This window comes from Camelus bactrianus, chromosome 5 (genome assembly GCF_048773025.1).
Source record: "Camelus bactrianus isolate YW-2024 breed Bactrian camel chromosome 5, ASM4877302v1, whole genome shotgun sequence".
NCBI lineage: Eukaryota > Metazoa > Chordata > Mammalia > Artiodactyla > Camelidae > Camelus > Camelus bactrianus.
The window spans coordinates 46,376,823-46,401,764 of NC_133543.1; the positions used below are offsets into that span (position 1 = coordinate 46,376,823).

The following is a 24,942-nucleotide window of genomic DNA, read 5'->3' on the forward strand; positions in this document are numbered from 1 at the left end:
TCCATTCCTCCTCCCTACTCCAATAGTAACGTTTTCCTAATATAAGAGGAGCCTGTCACAGATTTCAAAAAAGGAGAGGGAAAATTTCCCATCACAGACAGACATTTAGAAAAATGCCTGATAGAATCTTGAGCCAGAGCTCTTCCATCCACATGAAAATACTTAGGTGTATGGAGACCAGGAGTGCTAGTGGTGTCCCAGGAAGTCCATGCATCCATCATAAGAGCCTTTATACTGTGGAAGCTAAAAGAATCCCTTACCTTAAGGAAATAAACACCTTTTTGTAGCTGCTATTGTTTAAATATCTAAATAACATTTGAAATAACTGAATTAGAAAATGGAAAGGGGGATTGATAAATCGGTTTTGAGAATTTGCTAATAAAAATGATGATAATAGCTGCCATTAATTTAAAGCTTCTGTGTGCAAGGTCCAGGTTCTTTACCTATGTTGTTTCTAATTCCCATTAAAACCCAATAAAATAGAAAATTTGCCCCTATTTTACGGAAAATGAACCTGAAGCTCAGAGAAGTTCAATAACTCATCCAAGTTTATAGAGCTGATAGAAATTAAACCTGGATTTAAACCTGCTATTTCTGACTCCAGTGTCCATGGTTTTTCCACGATTCTACATTGCCTTCTTCCCACAAAATTACAACTATATTTTATGAATAATACCTTGGTGGCAGAACCTTAATAATCTAATGTTAATATGACAGATCATCACTTCAACATTTTTTTTTACTAGTAACGATTAGTTGCCCTCAAAATAATACCAAGTGCATTTCATTTATTTCTTCACTTACTCAACTAATGGTGACTCCCTGCTCTGTGCAATGTGCTACTATAGCCATGGTGGGAATATCAGACAGGAAGTGAGCAGAGCCTAGAGTATTGTAATAAAAATCAAACATTATTACACCAGTTATAAAGAATAGGTGGCTGTATGGAACTTAATAAAAATGAGTGAACAAAAATCAGAATAGGAATTCAGAGTAAAATGCTTCAATACAGAAGGTGAACACCAGTGTTCTGAGGACAGATAAATTACTAACATGGATTTACCAAAATAAACCAAAGTACTTTCAATTAAAAACTGAGATAAGAAAAGAGTATTTTTGAAGGAAGATATTAAGAGAGATTACCAAAAACACAACAGACAAAACCACAATGGAAGCAATAATTAGATGACTGTTATTTACCTAGGTGTAATGTTAGCTACCTTCTTTCATCAAAAGTATTTTTACAGTTATTGCTAATTACTTTCCATGAAAGCTGATGGAGAAATGGAAAAACTAAAAGTTACATTTTTCTAGCTTTTTTATTTGTGTAGATTGAGATATCAACCTTTCCTTCTTTGGAATATTCTAATGGTAGTAGAAATTTTTATTTCCTGTGCATAAAACACAAATATCAAATCTAAATATTATATTTGAGAGATATGAAACATTTTCGAAGAAGAGCTAAATGTTCTTGAATTATTGGGTAGACAAGGGGAATTTTTATAACCAACCACTCTTGACTATCTCTGCACTTTTATTGTGTGAATGCCACTTTTGTAAATATTAATCATTGATTTTTAGCAAATAGAATGATTATTTGCAAACGGGATAAATGAGTACTTGGGACTTGGTTTAGAGGCACCAGACACTTCTCTTGCTGCATGCAGCTATGGACAGAAAGACTGTTTATTTCAAGATTTGGAAGATGAAATAGTACCAAAACCTAGAAATTGATTTCAGAAAGCTGTCAGAACCCAGGGATGTGGGTAGAAAAAGGCATCGCCTGCATTTTAGGTTACAGCTTTCTGACACCTACAAGCATCTGACTTAGCAGACTTTTTTTTTAAGTGGTGTTTAAAAGTGTTGGTATGGAACATAAGTAGATAATGCAAATATGTTACCGACCCCTACCAATAGTTGCAATTATGCAAATTTTAAAACCTTCATCTTTTATAATTAGGTGTAGTGAGCTTATGTAGTTAAGTTCTCCACTGGCTAGCTCAAATTCCCTCATCTGTTGAGCAGCTTTCCTCCTAAAAATAATGCACTTCAAATAGACAAAAATATGCATTCTGCAAAGGAATGACAGAAATGTTTATGATGAAAAGGAAAGATATGACATCCTGAATAATTGTTAGTGACAAATTCCTTGTTTTTATAAAGAGTTGAGATTCTTTGACAGTAATTAAGCATATGTGGAATTGGTCATAAGAGTAATGATTTTTTAATTAATATACTCAAACCTGCTAGAAATAAATGTTTTTTTTGACTTGAGTGCTAGAAGGGAAGAAGGTTACCTATAGTAAAATTTACATAGAATTGAAAATTATCCTTAATAGGTAGAAAATATGCCTTAGTGATTTCCTAACAGACACTTTAAGAATCTCATTATCCATACTACTGAGAACGTAGACTATATATACCGTTACCTGCATATCCCACAGCCAAGGACATACAAAGTTTTCAGTAGAATTATACTTATGTTTTTTATCTCTATATATGTACACACACATATATATGTGTGTATATATAAAGTTTATATTTCATAGTTTAGTTTATATATAATTAAACATTTTAATATATATATTATGTGTACACACACACACATACATACACACACACTAAACCTTTTGCTTAATTATAGAAAGACTCCAGAGTCATGTTGATATAAGTTTGTAATTAAACAGTTATACTGAATTGAATAAGTTAGAGTCTGAGGATTCTGTTTTTATTTCAGGGATAGGTCTAGTATCTTGGTGGATTACACTCTGAATAAATTATACATTCTATCTTTATTGTCTAATTTAATACCAGGCTATGTTTAAGGACATAGAGGTCATTTGACAAAAGGAAAAGGAAGGTACAAAAAGCCAATTCAAGCTTATTTTCCCTTAAATGAATCAGTCATTGAGACAGGGGAAGACAAGAAAGATACAGCTACTATGATTTTCTAGGGAGAAAAAGTATTCAATTGAAGGCATCTACAGACTTGTAGGCCATGAGACAATGTTGGACAGTAGCTTTAGAAATAAGGATTGTAGTTTATTGTCTAAATGATCTTCCCCAAGCATTTTATCTACTAGCTCTCCAGAGATTAATGGAAGAAGACCCAATCTGGCTGGTGACTAAAAAAAAAAAGTAGTAATCAACTGTTAGTTCAAATAATGAAGACGGATAAAATAAAAAGGCTTGCTAAAGATAGATTTGATCCATTCCTATTTCCATTATTTCTAAAACAGTGAGTTCAAAATTTTTTCTATTAAAATATCAGTAATTTTTACACATTTTAAAAATAGATGTAAAAAGAAAAACCAGAAACCCCTCAATGCAGACTAATTGTAGTGTTTTATTAGAATGTGAATACCCTGGTTAGGTACCCTCTTTGATGACAAATTCTTTAAAATAACGTGCTCTGTTTAGTTCTTCACTTAGATTCAGTACAGAATTCCTCTGTTCCCAGTATTCCTTTTCATTCCTTTGTAGTTAAAAAAATAATACAATAATTTACAACAGAGTGGACAGAAAAAATGATTAGTGAACAATAATTATTTTTAAAATTTTGCTACATATTTCAGTACTTCACCAATTTGAAAATAGGGCAAATACACCGAGATTTACTTCTCTATGTAGTTTAGCACCAAGAAAATTTGTCTTTAAACGAAACAAAAACAAAACAGAAAAACGATCATCAACACAAGGTGGCACTATGGGCCAGTCTCTTAGGAGTAAGAGTCTGTAAGCATTTCTCACATCACTCCAAGACCGATTTATATAATTCATCCTCTTAATTTTGTATCAGATTTTTTTCTTACAAATCTGGTAATGAAATGGGGAACAGTTTTCTTAATTTAAAGAAAAATGCCAATTTAGAGTCCACCAATGGGTATTTTTATAAAATTAAGGATCACAAATTAAACTTTTAGGTATCCCTAATGTACTGACAATGTTTATATTGTCTCCACTTTTCTCTAAAAGGGATACCATACATGTATTCTTATCTCCTGAATGGACTCCTTCTTTACACTGATATGGCCATCTCCCTATTCTCTTTTGCTTAGAATATAATTTGCTGCTTTAGTCCAAGATACACACGATCATAAGGATCATTTTACTTAACGGCCATCTTCATGTCACCACTATTTCTATAAAGTATTTTCTTTCAATCAGCATTTTCTGTGGACATCCCAATATGTATTAGTTTAAATATAAATTCTTAATTTGATATTCAACTCTACCCCATCTTAATTTCAAGACACTGACATACGTGTGTACACACACACACACACACACACACACACACTACTGCTACTTTTTCTCTTCTTTCCAGCCAGATAGGTCCCATCATCTATCATTTAAAAACATAGGTGGGGGAGGTATAGCTCAAGTGGTAGAGCACATACTTAGCCTGCACAAGGTCCTGGGTTCAAAACCAGTAACTCCATTTAAAAAAAAAAACTAATTACCTCCCCCCACCAAAAAAATAAAAATAGCACAAAAAATTACATTAATTTCTTTTATTTGTAAGGTCCTTTTCCTAATGCTTGTGATATCTGTCCCTCTAGAACAATTTTTCATTGATTGGTATAAATCAATTTCTTTACTCTGCAAATCTCAAACTCCCAATTTATCCCCCCAAAATAAATAAACAAAATTTCTTCACAAGGCTTATCATCTTGAATTAGTCGAAATCTGTGTTCCTCCAGCACATAAGCCTACATTTTGTGGCACATTCATAAACACTATTCTTACATGAAATAGTCATAAAATATTTAATAGAAGATCACTGTTTACAAGGCATGGTCTGCAGTTTGTGGGGGGCCTGTTTTTTTTCTTAAGAAAATCATGGCTTCATTATTTTGTGCTTTCCAATCATTTCAAGCATATGGTATAATACACGTAGTACTTGACACAAATTCAGAGAATAAATATTTCAGCCCAATTCTTCTAGCTGAAAACTGTTAATAATGAAGGATACAGACACACACACAAGTACAAACATACATATATGCAAAAAAAATTTAATTGTGAAATAAGCATCTATTATAAATTAAAGTACCCTTATTTAACGCAAGCTTCAAGAGTATATTTACAGGTAGAGTGCAAGTCAACATTGTCATTTAACATTTATTGAGGTTCTTAATTATAAGCAATACTCAGCAGAATCCAGAATTAGATAATCTAGTGGAGCAGACTTCATTTCATTTCTGCTGTTCAATGAAGACAGCAGTTAAAGATAATAACAACTCCTGTTAAATATTTAAGATATTTAAGATTATGCTCACTTTTTGCATATCATAAACTGCATAATTAGCATGTAATACCACCAAAAGTTTTAGATATAAACTTTTAAGATTATAAAAAGTCAGATGTATTTTTGCAGCGTTTCTTTTCAATATTTAATTACAGATATGTGTTAATTCCACATGCTGAAAACAATTTAGGGACATTTTTCACTCTCACAGTCCATGAAACAATTTTATCTAAATGCTTCTTAGGCATCTTCAACATGGATTTCTTTTTTATCAAGTGAGTTGGATCCTTGTCATCTAGAAAGATTTCCTGGAAAGCTCTATCTTTTCTTGCAGGTAGTTTGATACAGAGAGTTTTTGAATCAATACTGATGATGTCACTGGAACTTTTATACCAAAGTTATAACTTCCTATTTGTGTAACATTAGGAAAGTTTCAGATTTCTCTTGTTGCTGTCATTATTTTTCTGTTTATTTTTTTTAGTAATGGATTTTTATCGTTATGTGATCTCTGTAACAATCAGTTGCTATCTTGCCTTTTAAAGTGGTCTGAAAAAGATTTATGTAAAATGGCATTTAATATAATTGGAAGGTTTCAGTCCCAAGGATAATAAGTAAATCTGTGTTTAACCCTTTTAAAAAGCAAAGAGATTATAGGTAACCTCTACAAACTAACACTGATGAATGATGGTTATTTCTGACTAATTTGCCTTCTCCAAACAAAGTTTGGAAGAATACAATTATAAGTTGTGTTCTCTCTAAGAAAAAAAAATTGGGGGAAAAAACTTTGTATTTGGACACACATGATCGTATTCAACCAGTGGAACCACAATTTCTCAACTGTGTTATGATAATACATTCCAAACCAAATAGCATGCAACTTATGTTGACTGAGAATGGAATATAATATAATACTATATATGTACTCTATTCATTTTCAGTAACCTGAAACCCTGAAAATAGGTGGGGTGATATATGTAGACAAAGAAGTGGCTGCTTGCTGAGCTACTACAGAGTTAGTGAGGCATAGAGATTCTGCACACTTACTCTAAAATCAGCCTGCCTAGATTTGAATTCTCATCTGTACCATTTACTGCTTATGTGATCTTGGACAAATTGTTACCTTCTCTGTGCATCAGTAGTAATATCAGTGCCAATCTGAGTTTATGCCCTGAAGTACCTAGGTAGTGGCTAGTGCCTGGTATAGTGAGGGCTACAAAAGTGTGTGTTAAAAAATGAGCAATGTAGTCTCTTCTGTTTACACAGAAAAAAATTGGGTTTTTTTCTTTTTAAATCTGTATAGTAGAAAAGATGTCTATATTTGAAGCCTTTTAGAGAATGGGCCTCTTTGCTCTATATGCACTGTATTTCATCATTTTGTGTATTGTAGGTCTTGCCCTCTTTTCATGTCCTAATTTCTAAGACTTTTGCCCTATTCAGTCATGTGGCCATTTTTCTACTGTGACTTTATGTTGACTTTGCTGTTTGGGGTGTTTTATCTTTTCCTGTTGCTATGTTTAATTCTAAGTTGCAAGTTTTTCACTTTAAATTTTAACACTCAGTTTTATTGAAAAAGTGAATCATGTGGGCATGTTTTGTGCTCTTTTAAGAAGTTAGTAAATATTAAGTTAAATGTTCTAAAATTGAGTTAAAGTATAACTCTGCTTCTGTTCAGCTTAGTCATTGAAATATTTTAAAATTTTGCTTAAACTAAATTCATTTAAAGGAAATTTTTAAATATAAAAAAATTAAATTCACTTTTCTCAGACTAAAGTTAATTTTAAATATTTTCTAAAAATATATTGTGGTACAAAATTCCTGCTTAAAATCCTTCATGCTCTAGTACGTTCTAAAACTCATCTCATTTATTTTCCAAATAGTTAAAATGGTAGGATAGGTTTGAGCTGAAGAGAACAAAATATCTCAGAGCTATAAAAGTGGTTCAGCACATCCTTGTTAAAATAAACTCAGCATATGGACAATGAATAATGTTTCTTTTCTTGATGTAACAAAAACATGAAGGGTTTTTCTTTTTTGTCTGTATTATAATTACTACTTTCCTGTTTAAACAAACAACTAATCAGGAAGATATGTACTTTAGACACTCAGATAAAAAAGCTCACCTTTGTTTAGTTCCATTATGATCTAGCATCCTTACTAACTAGCTTCTCAAAGCACTCCACAGTAACTCTCTATCTGCTATTTCCTGTTGTTCCTTTGTTCATGGTGTTGTATGGATTCCACAGATTTTTAAAAACAATGGCACTTTTGGTTTATTATCTGCCAACAAACATGCCTGTCAAACAACTAGAGAAACCAGTGACACTCTTCTCTGACATGCTTAGATTCAAATTGTTTGATATGGTTTATAACAAAGCCACTAAATATTCAATGTTGGATTACATTTGTAAATGGGCTATTAAAGTGACAGGAACAGTCAGTAAATAAAACCAGTGAGTTAGTGATATCCAATCTTCCAGTTCTTTTTCAAGCAACTCAAACGTGTTTATTCTGTCTCTTATTACAGAGATGCTAAGAACTTTCTTTTATTCCATCCTAAGTAGCCAGGCTCCTAAAGCAAGAGAATTGCATCAGACAATAGACTGTTCTTCACCTGAGGTCAGCTGGCCCTTTCAAGGCGCTGAGGCCACTATAGCATATGAAACTACTGAACGGGAACTAGAGTGGCAGCAATGTGTCCCGCGTCTGCAGTAATGCAGCTGATGGGCCACTTTTATTACTTTGGTCTTTCTTTCTAGGCCCTGTCCTCAGATGGGCCAGTTTACCCACAGAGATGGATAGATGTCTAGCTAACAACTGTTCCTGTATCTGACTCATCATAATTAAACCCTTAATGGCAGTCATGAAAATCTCCTTTCACTGGTTAGGTAATTGCAGACACAGAGAATAAAAGCTTAACTATAATTGTAGGCCTTGTTGTCAGCCGAATATTGAAATGTGTTAGTATTGTGATTACTTAATGTCCCAATGTGGCTTGTAGCCAATGCTTAAAGTACACTCTAGAAAACTGTAACAAAAAGCATAAATAAAGCTTAATTCTCTAACAGCACTTTAATTTTGCTTGTATGGAGAATATATAAGCTTTGCTATTTGGAACTTAAGACATGGCGGAGGGTAGATTCCTATAGAAACTAAGTTTGAACTGAAAATGTTATAAAGCTCACCCATCTGGAAATAAAATCATCTGATTCTATATCCTAGCTCTTGCCTTTGGCAAGTCACTTTTATCATAGTCCATTTTGTTGCCTGTTAAGGAGTGTATCAATCAACCATTCCTGCTTAAGAAACACCCCACAACTCAGTGGCCTAAAACAGCCATCATTTATTCTTGTGCCTGCATCTGCCAAGTAATAGTACCATCTCCTTCTGCCAACAGTTCACACTGAGAATGAAGTATAAGGGTTGTGGCACAGGGATTCTGGCAAGCAAAGGACATTTCCAGATTCCTGGACTGTAATACTTGGACAATTAAATGTGGAAGGAAGTTACAGGAAAGTGGGGAGAGAACTGTGTCACTGCTGTACTCTTTCCTGTTGTAATATTATAGTAGAAGTGAATTGAGCTAAGAAAGAGGAGATAATAACAGACAATTTTAAAAACACTACATTTTTATCCTTTTTGTTAAATAGTCTACAGGCTTGTGGCAGAGCTGCAGGTTTCTTCATCTTCCAGGGAATACATCTAGAATACATTCCCCAGAGTCCACTGCAGTTGCTGCCGTCTATAATGATTTCTGGCAATGGATTGTGAGTAGAGGTGATATGTATCATTTTTTGGACCAAGGCAGTTAAAAATGTGTGTGCTTTTAACTCACTCTCTCTTTCCCCATCCAGCTATTTAATGCACAAAGTCCTAGAAAATGATTGAGCCACGTAAGGCTTCTATTTCTGTGAAGTAGAGCTCTATTGCCAGCTATACTGGATTTTGATGTTTGGAGGAAAAAAACCTTTATTGATTTAAATACTAAGAATTTGGAATTGCTTATTATTGCCATTAACATATGTTAACCCAAAGAGAAGATGATGCCAAGAGTGGGATGTTAATGTAAAATATCTAAAAATATTCAGCAATAGGCTTAGTGAGTGGAGGGCCTTGTTACTCTTTGGCAAAATATTGGTAAGACTGCTGACATGATACTTTGGAAGGCAGACCTTATGCTGTTGAGCAGATAGCTCTAGGAAAATTGGAAAGAAACACTGTATTAGTGTGTTAGATGACTGTTGGTGATTTTGGCAAAGTATCAAATGAAATAGATCAGCTATGGAAATAACTACTTGGTTAACAAATAGAAACATAACTGAGCTGAGAAGATCAGAAGTTCTGGAACTTGCTTCTAGGCAGTTAATAATAAGAGATAGTATGAAAAACATTGAATAATGAAGACTTAGAGGTATTAACAGTTGAAGGCAGCCATTCAGCCACATGACAAAGATGAGGGTTTTGTTCTAGGTCAGAAAAAAGGGCAAATGAATCCCTTCCAGAGAGTAGCATGAGCCTAGCTAACACACTAAATTATCAGTTGCTAGGGTAAGTGACATGAAGCATGTCTGCCCATTGGGCATGGGAAGACCAGGAAACTTGCCTGTGTAGTTCATAGGTCCGCAGACGGGGAGCCACAACTGGACTGATGGAGGGGGCTATCCATCATGTGGATAGCCTAGGCTTAGCACTGGATGCAAAGACTGGATTGAGTGTTCTCTCTTGGAGAGTGGTGTGTGTGCTCTATATGTTGAGAAAGAGAGATAATTAATGTTCCATGGCTAGAATAGCTGACTGTGGTAGAGGTTGCCAGTTCTCACCACTGAATGTGTTCTCTCCTTCCTGGCACATCACTGGACTCTACTGTCCAAATTCCCTTGCAGTCACGTAGAACCATACAACTAGGCTGAAGAAAGAAAGGAAAAGTGGTATATCATCCCCAGGTTTAGGTGTGAAGAGTGAAAATGTCTTCTGCATCTTTTTCTTATCCATACTATTAAGTGCAGAGAAAAATTAGGAGATGTTGGATCCATAGGAGGAAACCCTGAGTTTCTCAATTACAGCAAGGAACAAATCCACATTGAATGATGATATGGAGAGCAGCAAACTTTTAACTGATTGAGAAACCAAGAATCTGGTTTCTTTTGTTACAGTGGCTTGCACATCTTGCTTTAGTATTTATAAAGGATTACTTTTTTATTTTAGGTTGATATCTTTAAAATTATAAATGTGCTTTAAATTTTGGACTTAATTTTAACTAGGTCATTCACTTTAAATACATTTTGTAGCATCTTAGTTGTTATGTTTATTTTGCAAATTTGTTTTTTTTGTTTATTTATGACTCCCTTCCCATCATGTTAATTTCTGCATACTGGAATTCTGTGTAAGAGATCGTAGGAAAAGTGAGGTTATGTTATTAAAAACACAATGAATCAAAGCCAGGATTCTCGTTTTCTATGTATAGTGCACAGTGCCTTTCCACTTGAGATTAGGTGATCTATTTATATGGCAAGCATAATTTTCTAATGCATAATAATTTCCATCCATTTCTGTGGAATCTATCTTCACCTAGAAAAAGAGTGTTAAAATGGAGGAAGAGTGGTTGTTGAAGTAAGATAGTGTTGCTAAGTAGCCAGTGGGCACAAAATAATTATTTTTAATAATAACATCAGGTGTTCATTGCATTCACAATTTGGAATAGAATTCATTGATCATTTTAATGTCTTATCTAGTACAACCTCTTCATTATTCAAATAAAGAAACTGAGCCATAGAGCAGTGAATTAATTTTCCCAGGTTCACATAGGTAAAAAATCGAGAGTCAGACCTAGGAACGAGATCTCCTAATGCCTAACCCACTGTTCTTTCCATTACAACAAACTTCAGTCCACTATATAGTATACTCCAGAGAAACATAAATTTTGGCTTTTGTGAGTTATGATATCTATTAAAGGATAATGTTATAATTTTCTTCTAAAATTAATGTATATATTTAATAAAAATCCAATAAAAATCCCAAAGGGATGATTTTCTATTTCATTGGAAAGATTAAATAAGTATTAATAGTTAGGATAATAGGAAAAAGGAAGACTAATGGTAGGGCATTTGCCATACAAGATTTTAAACTTTACTATAAAATTACACAATTAAAACAATGTGATGATAATATTAGAACAAATACCAGATTAATAAGATGGAATAAAATAGTCTAGAAACAGATTCTGAAAAGGAGTTGATTATTACAAGAGATGGCATTATAGATCAGATGAAATAAACAGTCTGTGACTATCATCCACTTTTCATAAGTAAGTCTGACCAAGATCTAGATGCAACTTTTCTAAGTACTAGACTGCACTGAGGGGGAAAAAAACAACTTCTATAAAATCTAATGTTCAAAGCCTCTTTGTTTAGAAGTAGTGCAGGTTATTCTTTGATTCTGTGAAAGGCTAGAGCAAACTTTGATTTCCCTAAAAAGTTCAGAATTTTCATGAGACATTACCACAGATCCGTAAGTTCAAAAAACCTCCTCCCCAACCTCCAAAAAATTGCTAGGAAATAAACAATAAGACCTATTTATTAGTCATTCTATAAATTTTTAAAAAAATTCTCTCTCACAAGTACAATAGCCCAGAGAGAGGATTCATCCCTCATTTCCATAAGTCCTAAGACAATTAGACATACTAAGCTTATAAGAAAAAGAAAAAATCATAGCAGAAATATCAATAGTTTTTAGAACATAATTGTCAATCTTGCATTTATTAAAATAACAAAAGTAAACAAACTGGATAAATATGTACTAGTATTTTTATTTAATATGCAAAATAAAGGGTTATTTGAAAACACTTCTTAGAAAAATCAAGAAAATGCAAAGCCAATAGGTGAGTGGAGAAAGGATGTGAACAAGAAATTCACAAATGAGTAAATGTAAAGGTTCTAATATTTTACAGAATAGAATGTAGATTTTTACAAGATTTATAACAAACTGAAATATGTGTTGCAAGTTTTTTAAATGTTGAAACATGTGACCCATTAATCTCATTTATGGAATCTATACCAAAGTAAAAATTTTTGAAAGGAAAAAAGATATACACACCTCACAGTATTATTGGTAAAACTGATGTTTTTAATTATTCAGATAGAAATCAACCTGAATTAACCAATGAAATAAATTAAATAAATTGCAATGGAATATTATGTAACTCTTAAAAATGAGGATTGGAAAGAGTTTTTGATAATCTTTATTTGGTATGGAAATACCAAATAATATAATGTTTATTTAGTATGGAAAATATGGAAAATTGATAATAGCACAGTCAAAGTGGAGAAATTATGTATCAATATCTCAATTCTGTAAAAGGATCTATTCATAAAAAAGACCAGAAGAAAATACCTGCCAAATAGAAAAGAGCCAATATTGCTAAACACTGTAATTATGAGTGGGTGGCAATTTCTTTTTTTATGCTGTTTCAAATTTTCAAAATGCACTTTAATACTTCAGTGATCAGAAATATTTCTGCCTTCCCCCACGCAACTCTAAACATAAATATTATCAGGGTTAAAATCTACTGGATTATGTAAAGATTGCCTGTAACTAACTGTATTCTGCTGACCATCCTATTTTCAGTTATTAAGGAGGTATCACAAAATTTTACAACTGATTTTCTACTTTCACATTACTAAAAATCTTTAGATTAAACTTGCTTTTATAATTAAAATCCTTTCCTCTTTTTTTCCTAGTTGAACTCCAATTAAAATAGTGTTAATTATCATCCTCCTTACTGAAGTATAAAATTAGAATATTTTACTTCTTTATGTCAAACTGTTCATCTCCGAATACTCAATATTAATATCCTGTGGCAAGCAGTATTTAAATCCAGTTACAGCCATACAAGGGATATGAGACGTGTGTTTATCCAATAGCTGTTGGTCCCTTCAGTCTTTATCACATTGTTTCCAAGAGGTTAAGACAACTATATTGGCGTCTTATTCTTACTGCTCTTCCAATTTCCTCAGGTTAGAAAGTTTATATACAAAACCACTAAACTGCACTGACAATCCATACAGGAAGTCTTCCACTACAGACAACCAGAGGGTGGGTTGGAAGAGACAGAAGGAAATTTTTCACACTGGTATTTACAGAACTTTTAATAACCAATATACCTTTAATATTATTTCTAAGACCTCTTGCATGACATTGGAAGCAATAAAAATTCCAAAGTCTAGAATAATTCACAGCTAAGTACAATCTCAAGGACAGCTATCTTTTATAAGATGTAATATGGTTATTAAGATCATTTATATAAATTGAAGTTTTAAAATTGCATACTACAGAAAAAAATATTTGGTGAGATATCTGTCGGGCTGATGGAATGAAAAGATGTTCTCTTTTGCTAAGTTAAACAGAAGTAATATTTGTTCTTAATTGCAAGACTTTCCAGGGCTTTTAATAAGCTAATGGCCATCCTAAATCTTTCCCAAACTTAGCACATTATTCTCATTCTAAACCCTCCTTTTGAGAATTGCCTCAATATGTGTCACTCAGAAAACAGTTGGGAAATACCTATCCTGACAGTTTTTCTGCTACCACAAATCTATAACTTTTCTCAACAATATGATTACAAGTAATCTAAGCTAGAGATCATCTACACTCCACCTCCACCTAAAATAACTATATATATTGTGCTAGTGTTTCCTGTCTCCTAAGAACAGCCATATACTCTGGACACGGTTTATTGAGAAGATAAATGGGGAAATATGGAAGAGCAAAACAGATGCCTAAATTGGTTCACGGTGATGGAAACAACTTTCAGAATATACCCACAACTACAGCCAGATTCCACGGAGAGCTAGATGATCATTTAGGGTGAAAACAGCTCTAGGGAACCAAGCTGTCCCCTCAACACAAGTCACCCTCTCCTCCGTGCTTAAATGTTGCACATGATGCCAACTCAGTCATTCTCTCTGCATCTACAGCTCCTGCTGTCACTTGCACGCTGACCCCCATTATTCTCCTCTCTATTGAGGCTTTTTCTTAACCCAGAGTCCTACATCCCCATAGTTTCTGCTTACTGCTTCTTTTCTGTGTATCTCTCAGCAACTTTACCCCACTATTGTCTTCAGCCTTTCTTTGAATGTCCCATTCAGACTTCACAAAAGAGATGAAAATCTGATTGGGTCTGTCAGTCTCATCCATTTTAAGGCAACCCAGTTGGTAAAAGTGCTCTCGCCAGGACGACATACACTCTGCTGACCAGACTCTATGTGGGTGCCTTTGTGTCCAGCACACACTCTGGGACCAATTGTATGTGGTAAAAGTGGTGATGTCACCTGCATAAGGAACCGCTCTGAGGGAATGTGGGAGTAGCAGGGCCCTTGGAATCTCCAGGGAAAGGAAGGAATCTTCAAGGAAAACCATGAAACTAGCAGATGGCTTAGGGTGCACCCTTTGAGCATTGTTTACATCTTCTTTTGTGCTGCATTTAGTGCATCCTTAATAATTTTATATTTTTCATTTGTATATCCTTATGAGGACTTAGAAAATGTTCCTGCTTAAATTTGTATAGAGTATTGATAAATGCCTAAGGGAAGAATAAGCACAGTAGATGGACTCCTAATTGAAACTTCAGTAAAAAAAAACGTAAAACTAATATAAGACATTCGCTGGAAAAGAAATTAAAGGTGTCTCTGAGGAAGATCCAGTTTAGTAAACAAATGTGAGCCATGAAATTGGATGATCAACCAGTTGTTTGAAATAATGCATTGATTAGGTATTCTTATTAATAAGGCAGGAGGTTTTATACCTCTAGTAGTACTTTTACTGCTGTGAATTGGAGACGTAGAAAGCCAGCTCTGGGACTCAGAAAGATCATTTGTTTCCTTAATCCTTACAGAAGAGTAGACCAGAGATGTTGAGGCTGAGAAGATGCATTACCCTCCCACGCAGGACGTCAATAAGGCGCATGCACTGAAATGGGTTGGAAGCCATCTAAAGCCAAGAAAATGACAAGCAGGGAATGCAAAGAGCCTTGTGCTATGTCATCAATAGTTTGAATGCTCCAGAAAGGTCAAGACCCATAAGATTAGCCCCTTCTTCTGTCACACAAAAATTGAAAGGCTGGTTTAAACTGTGCTTTTATAATAGCACTATAAAGTAAGGTCATTCTTCCATGTATGCCAATAAGAACATTCACATCTGCAGCAATCTGTGCTACGGTAGGCCATAAAAGCAAAAGGAGGAGTACTTGGTCATATATATTCTTAGGGAACTCGAGTGCCCAGAATCAGCGAGACAGGAAAGTCACTGCGTGAGCAAGAAAATGTCTTGAAACAGTGTTCGTGGCACTAGAATCATGTTAATTGAGTTACTTGCCTGGCTCATTTCGTACTATCGGTGGTAACATTTCCTCTCAGGGTGCTGGTGACCGTTAATGTGACTGACGGTGGTGAGCAGAGGAAGTGCTTCTCTCCTAGCGGTGCTAGAGGTACCTCTGTGGTGTTGGTGCTTACAGCTCTTTTTCGGAAGCCTGGCAGTTCCACACAGTCTCCGCCTCAAACTTAGTCCGCGTGCTGTACGGCCCCTGATGTGAATTTAAAAAGTTAAAGATTCCTATCAGTCTGTCATCGTCACCAAACTAGATCAAATCAATATTCATGGAAAATGAAACAAATAAATGTTAATGCAACTCTCAGTAATTATAATTCCAAATGCAACTATACCCTAGTTATCTAAATTTGGTAATTCGTTTATACATCAACCAATGGAGGAATGTACTTGGATATTTTCCAAAATACATAATGCTTCTCAGTATCAGGCTTACTTAAAATTATTCTATATTTGAGACAAATTTGACAGACTTTCAGTGCCTAAATTAACTAGCATCTTTTCAGAAGCCAAGCCTTCTTATGCGCAAACCTAGGAAGAAATATACAAAATATTCTTTCAAGGGCTGAGAAGGAGTTTTCTACAAACTTATTTAAGACATAGTCTTTCATAATATCTTTAACTCATGACAGCTTATCTGAAATGGCTTCCACTTGAGGCATATTTAAGAAACATTTTAGGAGCCTAACAAGTTATTATTCTCATTATGTTCGGTCGTTGGAGTGAAGTTTGTAAAGAAAGCAGAAAGGTGACATTATCAAATTGTTTTCCAGATGACTCTTTATAAAGTGAGTTGGCAGCTTTAGCATAATTTGAGCTCAACAGGTATGAAGAACATAAAACAATCCAAAACAGGCAGCATTGTCCCCTGGGCTAACAGTCTTTTAAGAAAGTCAAAGCAGTTCTGAATGAATTGTAAGGGGAAAAAAAATCCTTCCAGTGATCAGAACACAGAGGGTTGTGGTTCACTGGCTCTGTCTCAAAGGATTCAGGAAACTGGGAGGGGCAACCGCTTTCCACACTCCACGGGCCACATGGAAGCTTGGCGAATGAAGAAAAATCCCTAGGGCTAGTGACTGGTCAATTCCGAATTGTAATTCAACTGTCTCTACAGTTGCCAGAGAAACTAACTTGGGAACTGTGGTAGCTTTTGAGACATGACTAAAGAATGACCATGGCTGGTTAGAATACAGTGCTAAGAACAGTGTTTGACCCATGTGCTGAACAGTACAATACAGAGATTTCCTTGCATGGACCAACTGCTTATTAGTAAAAAGGGGAGCAGAAACCTGTGGGTATATGAACATACTGCTGCTTCCTAGTCCACAACTGACTGTGTCTGGTGTTAAACTGAGAAACTGATACTTGAGACATGAATCTGCCACATTTCAAGGATATGACATCTACTGAGAACAAAAATGTGAAAACAAAACAATTCCACATAGCTGGTAAACACCTTGACAAATATGAAGACTTTCAATCATGTCAAACCTTAAAAATGTCCACTTTGCTATCCCTCTCCAGATACTTAACGTTTCCTAACACAAGAATAGAATAAATACAGGAAAGAAATCAATAACTCTGCACATCGAAACTGTTCAAGCCTGCCATGGCAATCAAACTTTCTTCTTTTTCTCTGCAAAGAGCTCAGAGGTAGTTTCTCAGTTCAAGGATGAAACATTCTCACCGCTCCTTCTCTAAATATAAATATAGATAACAGAAACATTAATTTCCTGAGAATTTAGCTGAAGAATTGTTTTTAGTTATTTCTCAGCAGTGGCTTTCTGAGTAGATTGAATGATTTTCTTATAAATGACCTTGTCAGTAAAGCCCCTAATAATTGGTAACTTTTTAATACGTTGTAATTGGTAGAAAGGCCTTTCTCATGATTTAGTAAGAAATAACTTAATGTATACTTTTTAAAAAGGATTATTTTCCTTGAACTCTCACACGTATGAAAGCTGTTATATTAGCAGCCCCAGAGGCTGGGAACTTCCATTTAGCCGCAAAACCTGTATAGCAAGAAAAGCTTTTTTTTGAAGCCCTGGAAATGACAATAAAGAGACTGTAATCTCCAATCCCAACTGATGTAGGCAGGAGGGTTTTAACAGATGCAGTTTGGGCAATAATTTAGGGTTTGGACAGGAATATATCAGTCCAGAACAAGGGTCATCCATTAACTCATTTCCAAGAAGACTATCTAATTATCCTCTGGTACCAAAATATCTGAATAGACTTGGGGTCTCTTCCTCCAACCTGTTTCCCAAGTCACTGATGTTTTCCACATTCCTAATGTCTCCTACACTTTAAAAAGATTTCGTTAAAATCAAGCTGGGTTCTTTTTCTCTCTCTGTTGATTAGTGCTTCTTAGCACAGTATTCAGGGCCTTTATCCTCAGGCATCCTTGCTGTCATTGGACTGTTTCCTCTCAGGACACTCATGAATTCAGTGGCTGGCTCCAGAAGGCTGGAACTTCTGAAGACAATATTCATGGCTGGATGTCTTGAAATGGTTAGTCTTTCGAAAATAATTTCTTAATATTTATTGATTTCTAGCAGTGCCAAAAGGGGAAGCTGGAAATATCAGTAATTTGATTTTTGATGGGGAAAAAAAAAGAATGCAATGTATAGAATCAAACTGTCAGTTTTTTCTGTTCAATAACAGAGAATTTTTCTTTAGCTGATTTAAAATATCATTATTTCTGAATATTTATTATTCTGAAGAAATGGTTCATGAAATCATCTTTTAGCAAATTAATTAATGTAAGGGGGAAACAACTATTTACATTATTAGCTATATCCTGTAACTCCTTGATTCTCCTTCTAGGGTCATATATGGCATATAAACTTTGGAGGTCATAAGACATACCACATATTTTACTATTCATGAAAAATATAATACAGTGTGCTTGCTATTATCTTCATTGAGTTAAAGGTTCAAATGTTTTAATTTTCCTTTAAAATGTTCTTCACTGGAAATTATTTTTCCTGTGAGAAAACAATATGGAGATTTGTTGTTTGACTAAATATTTTTAATGGGCCCATTATATGACACTACATAGTCAGATTTCTCCAAGAAAATCCAATGCAATTGAGGAAAACATGCTGAATTGATTTACACTATTGTCAAAGTCTTATATGCATATTTCAGGGAGAATTTACAATGATAATAATTATAAGTAGGACCTAAACAAAACACGTGATTTAATGAATATTGAATCATAAATATTGAAAGGACACCCAAATACTAGAATTTAAGATGGTTATCCTTTCCCTAGAGTGACAATTACTGGAGGGAAAAAAAAAAAAAAACAAAACTCCCTACCCTCCCTCCCATTTCTATTCAGGCTTACAGTCTGTATTTAAAACCTCGAAAGTTTATTTTCTTATGACAAGAGTATAATATGTGTTCTGGAAAGTGATGGAAAGTATGGCTGGAGAAGCAGAGAGGACATACTATGTTGTGTTAAGGAGTTCCTTTTACATATCATTAGCAGTTGTGAAATATTGTGCAAGGAAGTTACATACCCAAATTTCCGCTTTAGAAATATAATTCTCAAGTCAACATGGAAGATTGATTAGAATGAGAGGCCACAGGATGGAGAAGTCCTAGTATAGATGATGGTACCATAATAATTATAGTCTAAACTAATCTAAGCAGGAGATGACGAAGGCCTGGAATAAAGAATCAAGCATGAAGAGAGAGTGTTTAGAGAGATTTGAGGAGAGTCCCCAGACTTGATGATTCACAGATATAGGGAAGGAGTAAAAGGACAACTTGAGGTTAATCTCAGGTTTTGACCTGAGTGACTGGAAGCATGAGCCATGGAACATGGTGAAAGAACCAGTGAGGGAAGCAGACTCAGCTGGGGAAGAGGATAAGCACTGTGATGGAGGTTTCAGTGTGAGGTACTAGTGTGATATCCAGATGGTAGCCAATAAAATACATTGCATAAAACCTTCCTTCCTCATTAGCAAATGAGCACATTAATAGGGAGTGCTTTATTGAAATACCTCACCATGAGAGTCAATTTTCCTCTAGCTCAGTGCTGGGACATAGTAAGATCTCAACAAGGATTTGGAAAATGAATGAATGCATAAAGTAATGAATACATTTACTATGATATCTCCCACATTGACTGCAATTATTTCTATGTGTCTATATCTCCCATTAGCTGTGAATTACTTGAGAAGATATCCTTATATCTCTAGAATTTATCAAGTGACCAGTGGATAAAATATATTTATTTAGTGCTTATTTGTTGACAGTATGAGTTAGTGAATTACTGAAGGAGTTAACTAGCCAGATTGTCTCCCAGAGTTTACTGTTTTGGTGAAGAGTATGCGAAGCAATTTGGGGAAGACATTATCTCTTTGCAGTTCCTGGGGTACATTTTTAGTGTGCTAAGGCTGCCATAACAAAGAACCGAAAGATGGATAGCTTAAACAATAGAAATTTATTTTCTCACAGTTACAGAGGCTAGAAGTTTGAGATCAAGATACTGGCAGGGTTGGTTTCTTTTGAGGCCTTTATCCTTTGCTTGTAGATGGCTGTCTTCTCCCTGGGGTTTCGCATGGTCTTTCCTCTGTATATATCTGTGTTTAAATATCCTCTTTTCCAAAGGACACCAGTTATATTGAATTAAGGCCCATTCCAATAACTTCATTTTTAATTAACTACTTTTTTAAGACCCTATCTCCAAATATAGTCACATTCTGAAGTAGTGGGGTTTAGGACTTCGACATTGGTGCTGAATTGTGCCTTTCCAAAATCCCTATCAGGTAACACTTGGAATTCCTGGAATCTATATGGCCTCTTAAGCCATTTAAAGACATCTTGAGTTCCAGACTTTATCAAACATTATCAAACAATCTGACTTGTAATCATCTTACTGTTTATATCCTTAAAATTCCCTAGTTCCTTACTGTTCTATCAGGATATTATTCAATTGGAGAATATAATGTAATTCATTAAGATTACTATGTTAATTTCTAATACTTTTCCAAGTACAAATTTAAAGTACCTAAAGACAAAAAATGTGTATTGTGAGGAATGTGTATTCTAATATTTTGGAGATTCAAAAATATGAGAATACTCTAGATTCTTCAAAGAATCAGTATAACTATTTGATTTGTTTTCTGTTTTTCAATAAGGAAAGATTCATATTTTTAAAAACAATAAGCATAGATTAATTAGTAATACTTCTGTAAATCAGTGTTCTCATGTTAATGATGAAACATGATATAAGGACCAAGTGTTTATTCTGAAGAACTCATCCCATTTGTTTAATGTTGACCTCAGGGCAAACATTTCTAGTTAAGTTGAAGTTTCAGATGCAGAGCTATTGTACTGACTCTAAGACAAAGGTGAGGCATGAGGGGAAGAGAAAAATCAGTCTCCATGTATTTGGGGAAGGCAGGAAGCCAAAGGAGAGATATGACAGATTGGGTGAGCTGACTCCCTTCACTATTCACCACCTTGTATTGTGGACAATGTTCTACTTCTCAGCAGACGAAACCTGTGGGGCTCAGGGGAGTCATGAAATTTAATCTCCAATTTCTTAGGTTGCATTTTATCCTTAGTTGCTGATGATTCTTTTCTTTTACCTCAAATGAAGCAGTCAGTATAAGCTCCTGAAACCCAGTTTTTTCTATTAAGGAAAGATCCTACTGTAACTTGTAAATTCCTTATATCTCTATAATAAAGATCTCAAACGTAATTTTTCATTAAGGTAAGAGTTTTTTGCATCTAATTTTGCAAATAACATAAGCTTTGGGAGAAGTATTCTCTCCTCTTATTCTAGTTTAACCTGCTCGTTGGGCCAAAGAACCTAAATTTTTTTTCAGTCCTTACCCATTTTACATAAACTACACTTCGTGTAGCAGCAAGACCCATCTAAAATCAGCATGTATGTCAGATAGGAGAATATCTACGTAGAGTAATTTATACAGTGAGTCAATTTAAATGCCTCATTTAAATTTCATGGAAATGGTCTTGCTTGTCCAGCAACTGGCTGTGGAATCGGTGAGGAGGAACTTATTTTCTGGCCCCTCATTTTCTCTCATTGACACTCTCTAAAATCTAGCCTTCAGCACTTCTCTATCCAAACAACACAAAACAAAACTGATTTTCAGACTTAGGTAACTTCTTCAAGCCAATAAATTTCCCTTGCAAGTTAACTGCCATTTGCTAGAGTAGATCCGGTCTAATATTCCTCAAGGCAACTTGCAGGCTGTTCAACATTGAGGGTCACATTGCTGTTCGCTGTCCATATTCACTGTCTATTAGGAATTCACTCTGCTGGGTGCACAGAGGCCTAATCTGCAGAACCCAATTTGGGCACCAAGGCTCAGAGTTTTACAAAGCACGAACGTATTTCTGTTTATCTTAGTCTTTATCTGGCTCTAAAAAGTCCAGGTTTAATTGAAGCAGAGGTATAGTCTTGAGGTCATCTAAATCTCTTCCGTGTAAAAACCTATGATTGATTTTCTAGTTTACTAAACTAATGGATGGTTTTCTCCTCTGATATTTAAATTTTCCATAATCATACAGCTCTTTGTGGCCTTTTTGAAATCTTTAAAAAAAATTCGTAAAACATAAAACCTTAATAACTAACCTTTTTATAAAGTGGACAACAATCTCTGCCTTGCCCAATATAAATCATAGAGAACTTATGGCAGGCAGAGGAGAGGCAAATAACTAGCATTTGGCTTCTAGGAAAATGGACTCTTGGGAAGTCCCTCTGACTTCTGAGACCCAATCAAAAATGCAACTCACTGCTGAATTTGAAAACACCAGCCAGGTCATCCCCATGTTGTAAAAGGAAGACTTTATATTCTGATGACCACGGTGTTAAGCCTTGTTTGTACTTGGGTCTTCCTTACAACATTTTCACAATTCATCTTATTAAATGGTTGGGCCACGTTTAACTCTACACCCACTTTCTCCAGACTACAGTGTTTGATCATAGATTCATAGATCACTTAACATGAGCAACAGCTACTTCACCAACAGCCTTGCTGTCGTTAAGCAGCAGTTACTGTCAAAAGTTCAGGAACAGGCCCAGCAGGATGATGTAAAGAATCTAGAAACAGTGCCTTCCCAACTGTCACAACAGCAGAGATAAGCATCTGGTGTCCAGAACAGCAGGTAGAAAGGGCACCAGCAATGGCGGGCCTCATTCTGAAGCTTTTTGGAGTAGCTGTCCCCAGTTCCCAACTCTGTCTCAAGGAACCACATAAAACACCACATAGCACAAATTAGAAAGTTATTTTGTCAGAAGTCTCATGGGACCATCAGTTTCAATTAAAGTTTTCCTTGAGAACTAAAAAGAAAATTTTGGTGAATGTACACAGAAAAAAAAAAATTACATACCTTACAAAAAATTTTAAAAACATACCTTTGCTTCTTGAAACCCATGTTCATAATGGAAATGAACAAATCTTTTGTTACATATCATTTGTTATCTTGGTTTGCATCTGTTCTTGGTATAGTTATATCTTCATCTCTGACACTAGTTTCTATCATAGTGATATTGTGAAGAATAAATTAGAGAATGCATGAAAAGTGTCTTGAATAGGGCTTAGAACAAAATAGACCTTCCATAAGTGATAACATTTTTTTTTATTCTGAAGAACAAGGAATAAGTTCCCATAAATTTGAATGAAATGGTACTGTATTGTCAAATATCAAACTTCCAGGCAATACAGTAGGTTTTGCTACCAAAGAAATAGACTGAACTCCCAGAATTTGTCTATGTGTCAGTTGGAATGTATGGGTTGTGATGAAGGCTCCAGGCCAGCCCACAAAATCATTAGCTTTTATGAATTTAAAATAGTGTAAACTTTCAGGGATAAAAATAAATTCTTCTTAAAGATACCACATCTTTTAGATATCACTGAATAAAAACTAAATGTTGTTGTTAGTACTATATATCTTTAATCTTGATTCTTGAGTAAAACGGCAAGTTTTTTAATTTAAATAATTGACAAGCAAATGAGGTCTTTTGTGAAAATCTTACATGGAATGCATTTAAGGACTTTGAGGCTGGATTTATTTTTTCTATCTTAACTGTGACATAGTATTGTCCTAGTTTCATTTATTTCTCTTCCTTTTATTAAAATTTATATTTCAGTTTCCTCAATAAAAGAGATGAGTTGTTTAATAACATACAGTAGTATCTTGATTACAAGACCCATGTCTTATTTAATTTTTCAATGGAAGTACTAGCATATAGCTGTAGATTTTATATATATACATACATATACATATGTTGTATATTTAATATGTTTTATATAAATATATATTTTATAGTACATGTTTATTTTATATAGAGAGACACACAAGTATTTGATAATGGGCCCTTCATAAATGAAATTAAAGAAAGAGGAAGGATAGAGTGAAAACTTTTTTCTTCTGGTAAGAAGGTAAAAACAAAAGACAATAGAGCAGAAAGAAAAGCTAAAATTATATGAATTCTTAACTGTGAAAAACTGAGAAACAGAAGTATAGTATTTATGTGATTCTAATGTGGAGAAATAAGTGTTAAAGGTTAGGGTACTATATACTAAACAACAGATAGTACAATAGGACCTTGGCAATTTAGCAGATCTGTTAGTTAAAATAACTTGCAATTGCAATAACACCATGGCTACCTTACAAGGGCTTTAATTGGGTTTCTTAAACTTTAACGTTAAGTACATACAAGTCACTTGGATACCTTGTTAAAGTTCTGATTCAGTAGGTCTGAGGCAAGTCCCAAGAGTCTACATTTTACATCCTCCCAGATGATGTTGATGGTGACTACACTCTAGCAGCAAGTTTGAGACACACTGAATTACTTAGCCAGTATTTGACATTTACTATTGGCTGGATGAGCAATCTGGACTCAAGCTATCCCTCGGTTACATAATGAGCTCAGTGCTATCATCAAGAACCCCAAATCTTTTTATCCTTCTGCTTTAATACACTCATCGTTTTTGACTTATTACTTGTTGATCACAGATAGCTGCTACAACTCTAACCATGATGTCATCACACAAACACTTCCAAAGGTGGGAAGCAGAATGACATGCACGAGAACTTTATAAGAGTGTCTCTTCTTGTATCAGGTAAGAAAACTCATTTGTGAAGGCTTACAGCAGATGTCCTTTAATAGCTTATTGGCCAGAACTGATCATAAAACTATTCCCATCTACAGGGGAGGTTGGGAAAGAAAGTAGCTAGACTTCTCAGTCTCTGTAGTGAAGCACAGACCGGGAGAAAGGAGTTGAGAATGGCTATTAGGTGATCAATAAACAGGTCATCTATAGAAG

General features: G+C 34.7%; 1 long non-coding RNA gene across 3 annotated transcripts in view; it reads right to left on the bottom strand.

The window, feature by feature from the left end:
• Positions 1-12,033: 12,033 nt before the first annotated feature.
• The window catches only part of LOC141577706 (uncharacterized), a 185,331-nt gene continuing 172,422 nt past the window's right edge, over positions 12,034-24,942 (bottom strand). For all 3 annotated transcript variants that reach the window (XR_012507004.1, XR_012507003.1, XR_012507005.1), the window contains one exon: positions 12,034-15,824. This is a non-coding gene — a long non-coding RNA (uncharacterized LOC141577706). The remainder of the gene's footprint in view (positions 15,825-24,942) is intronic.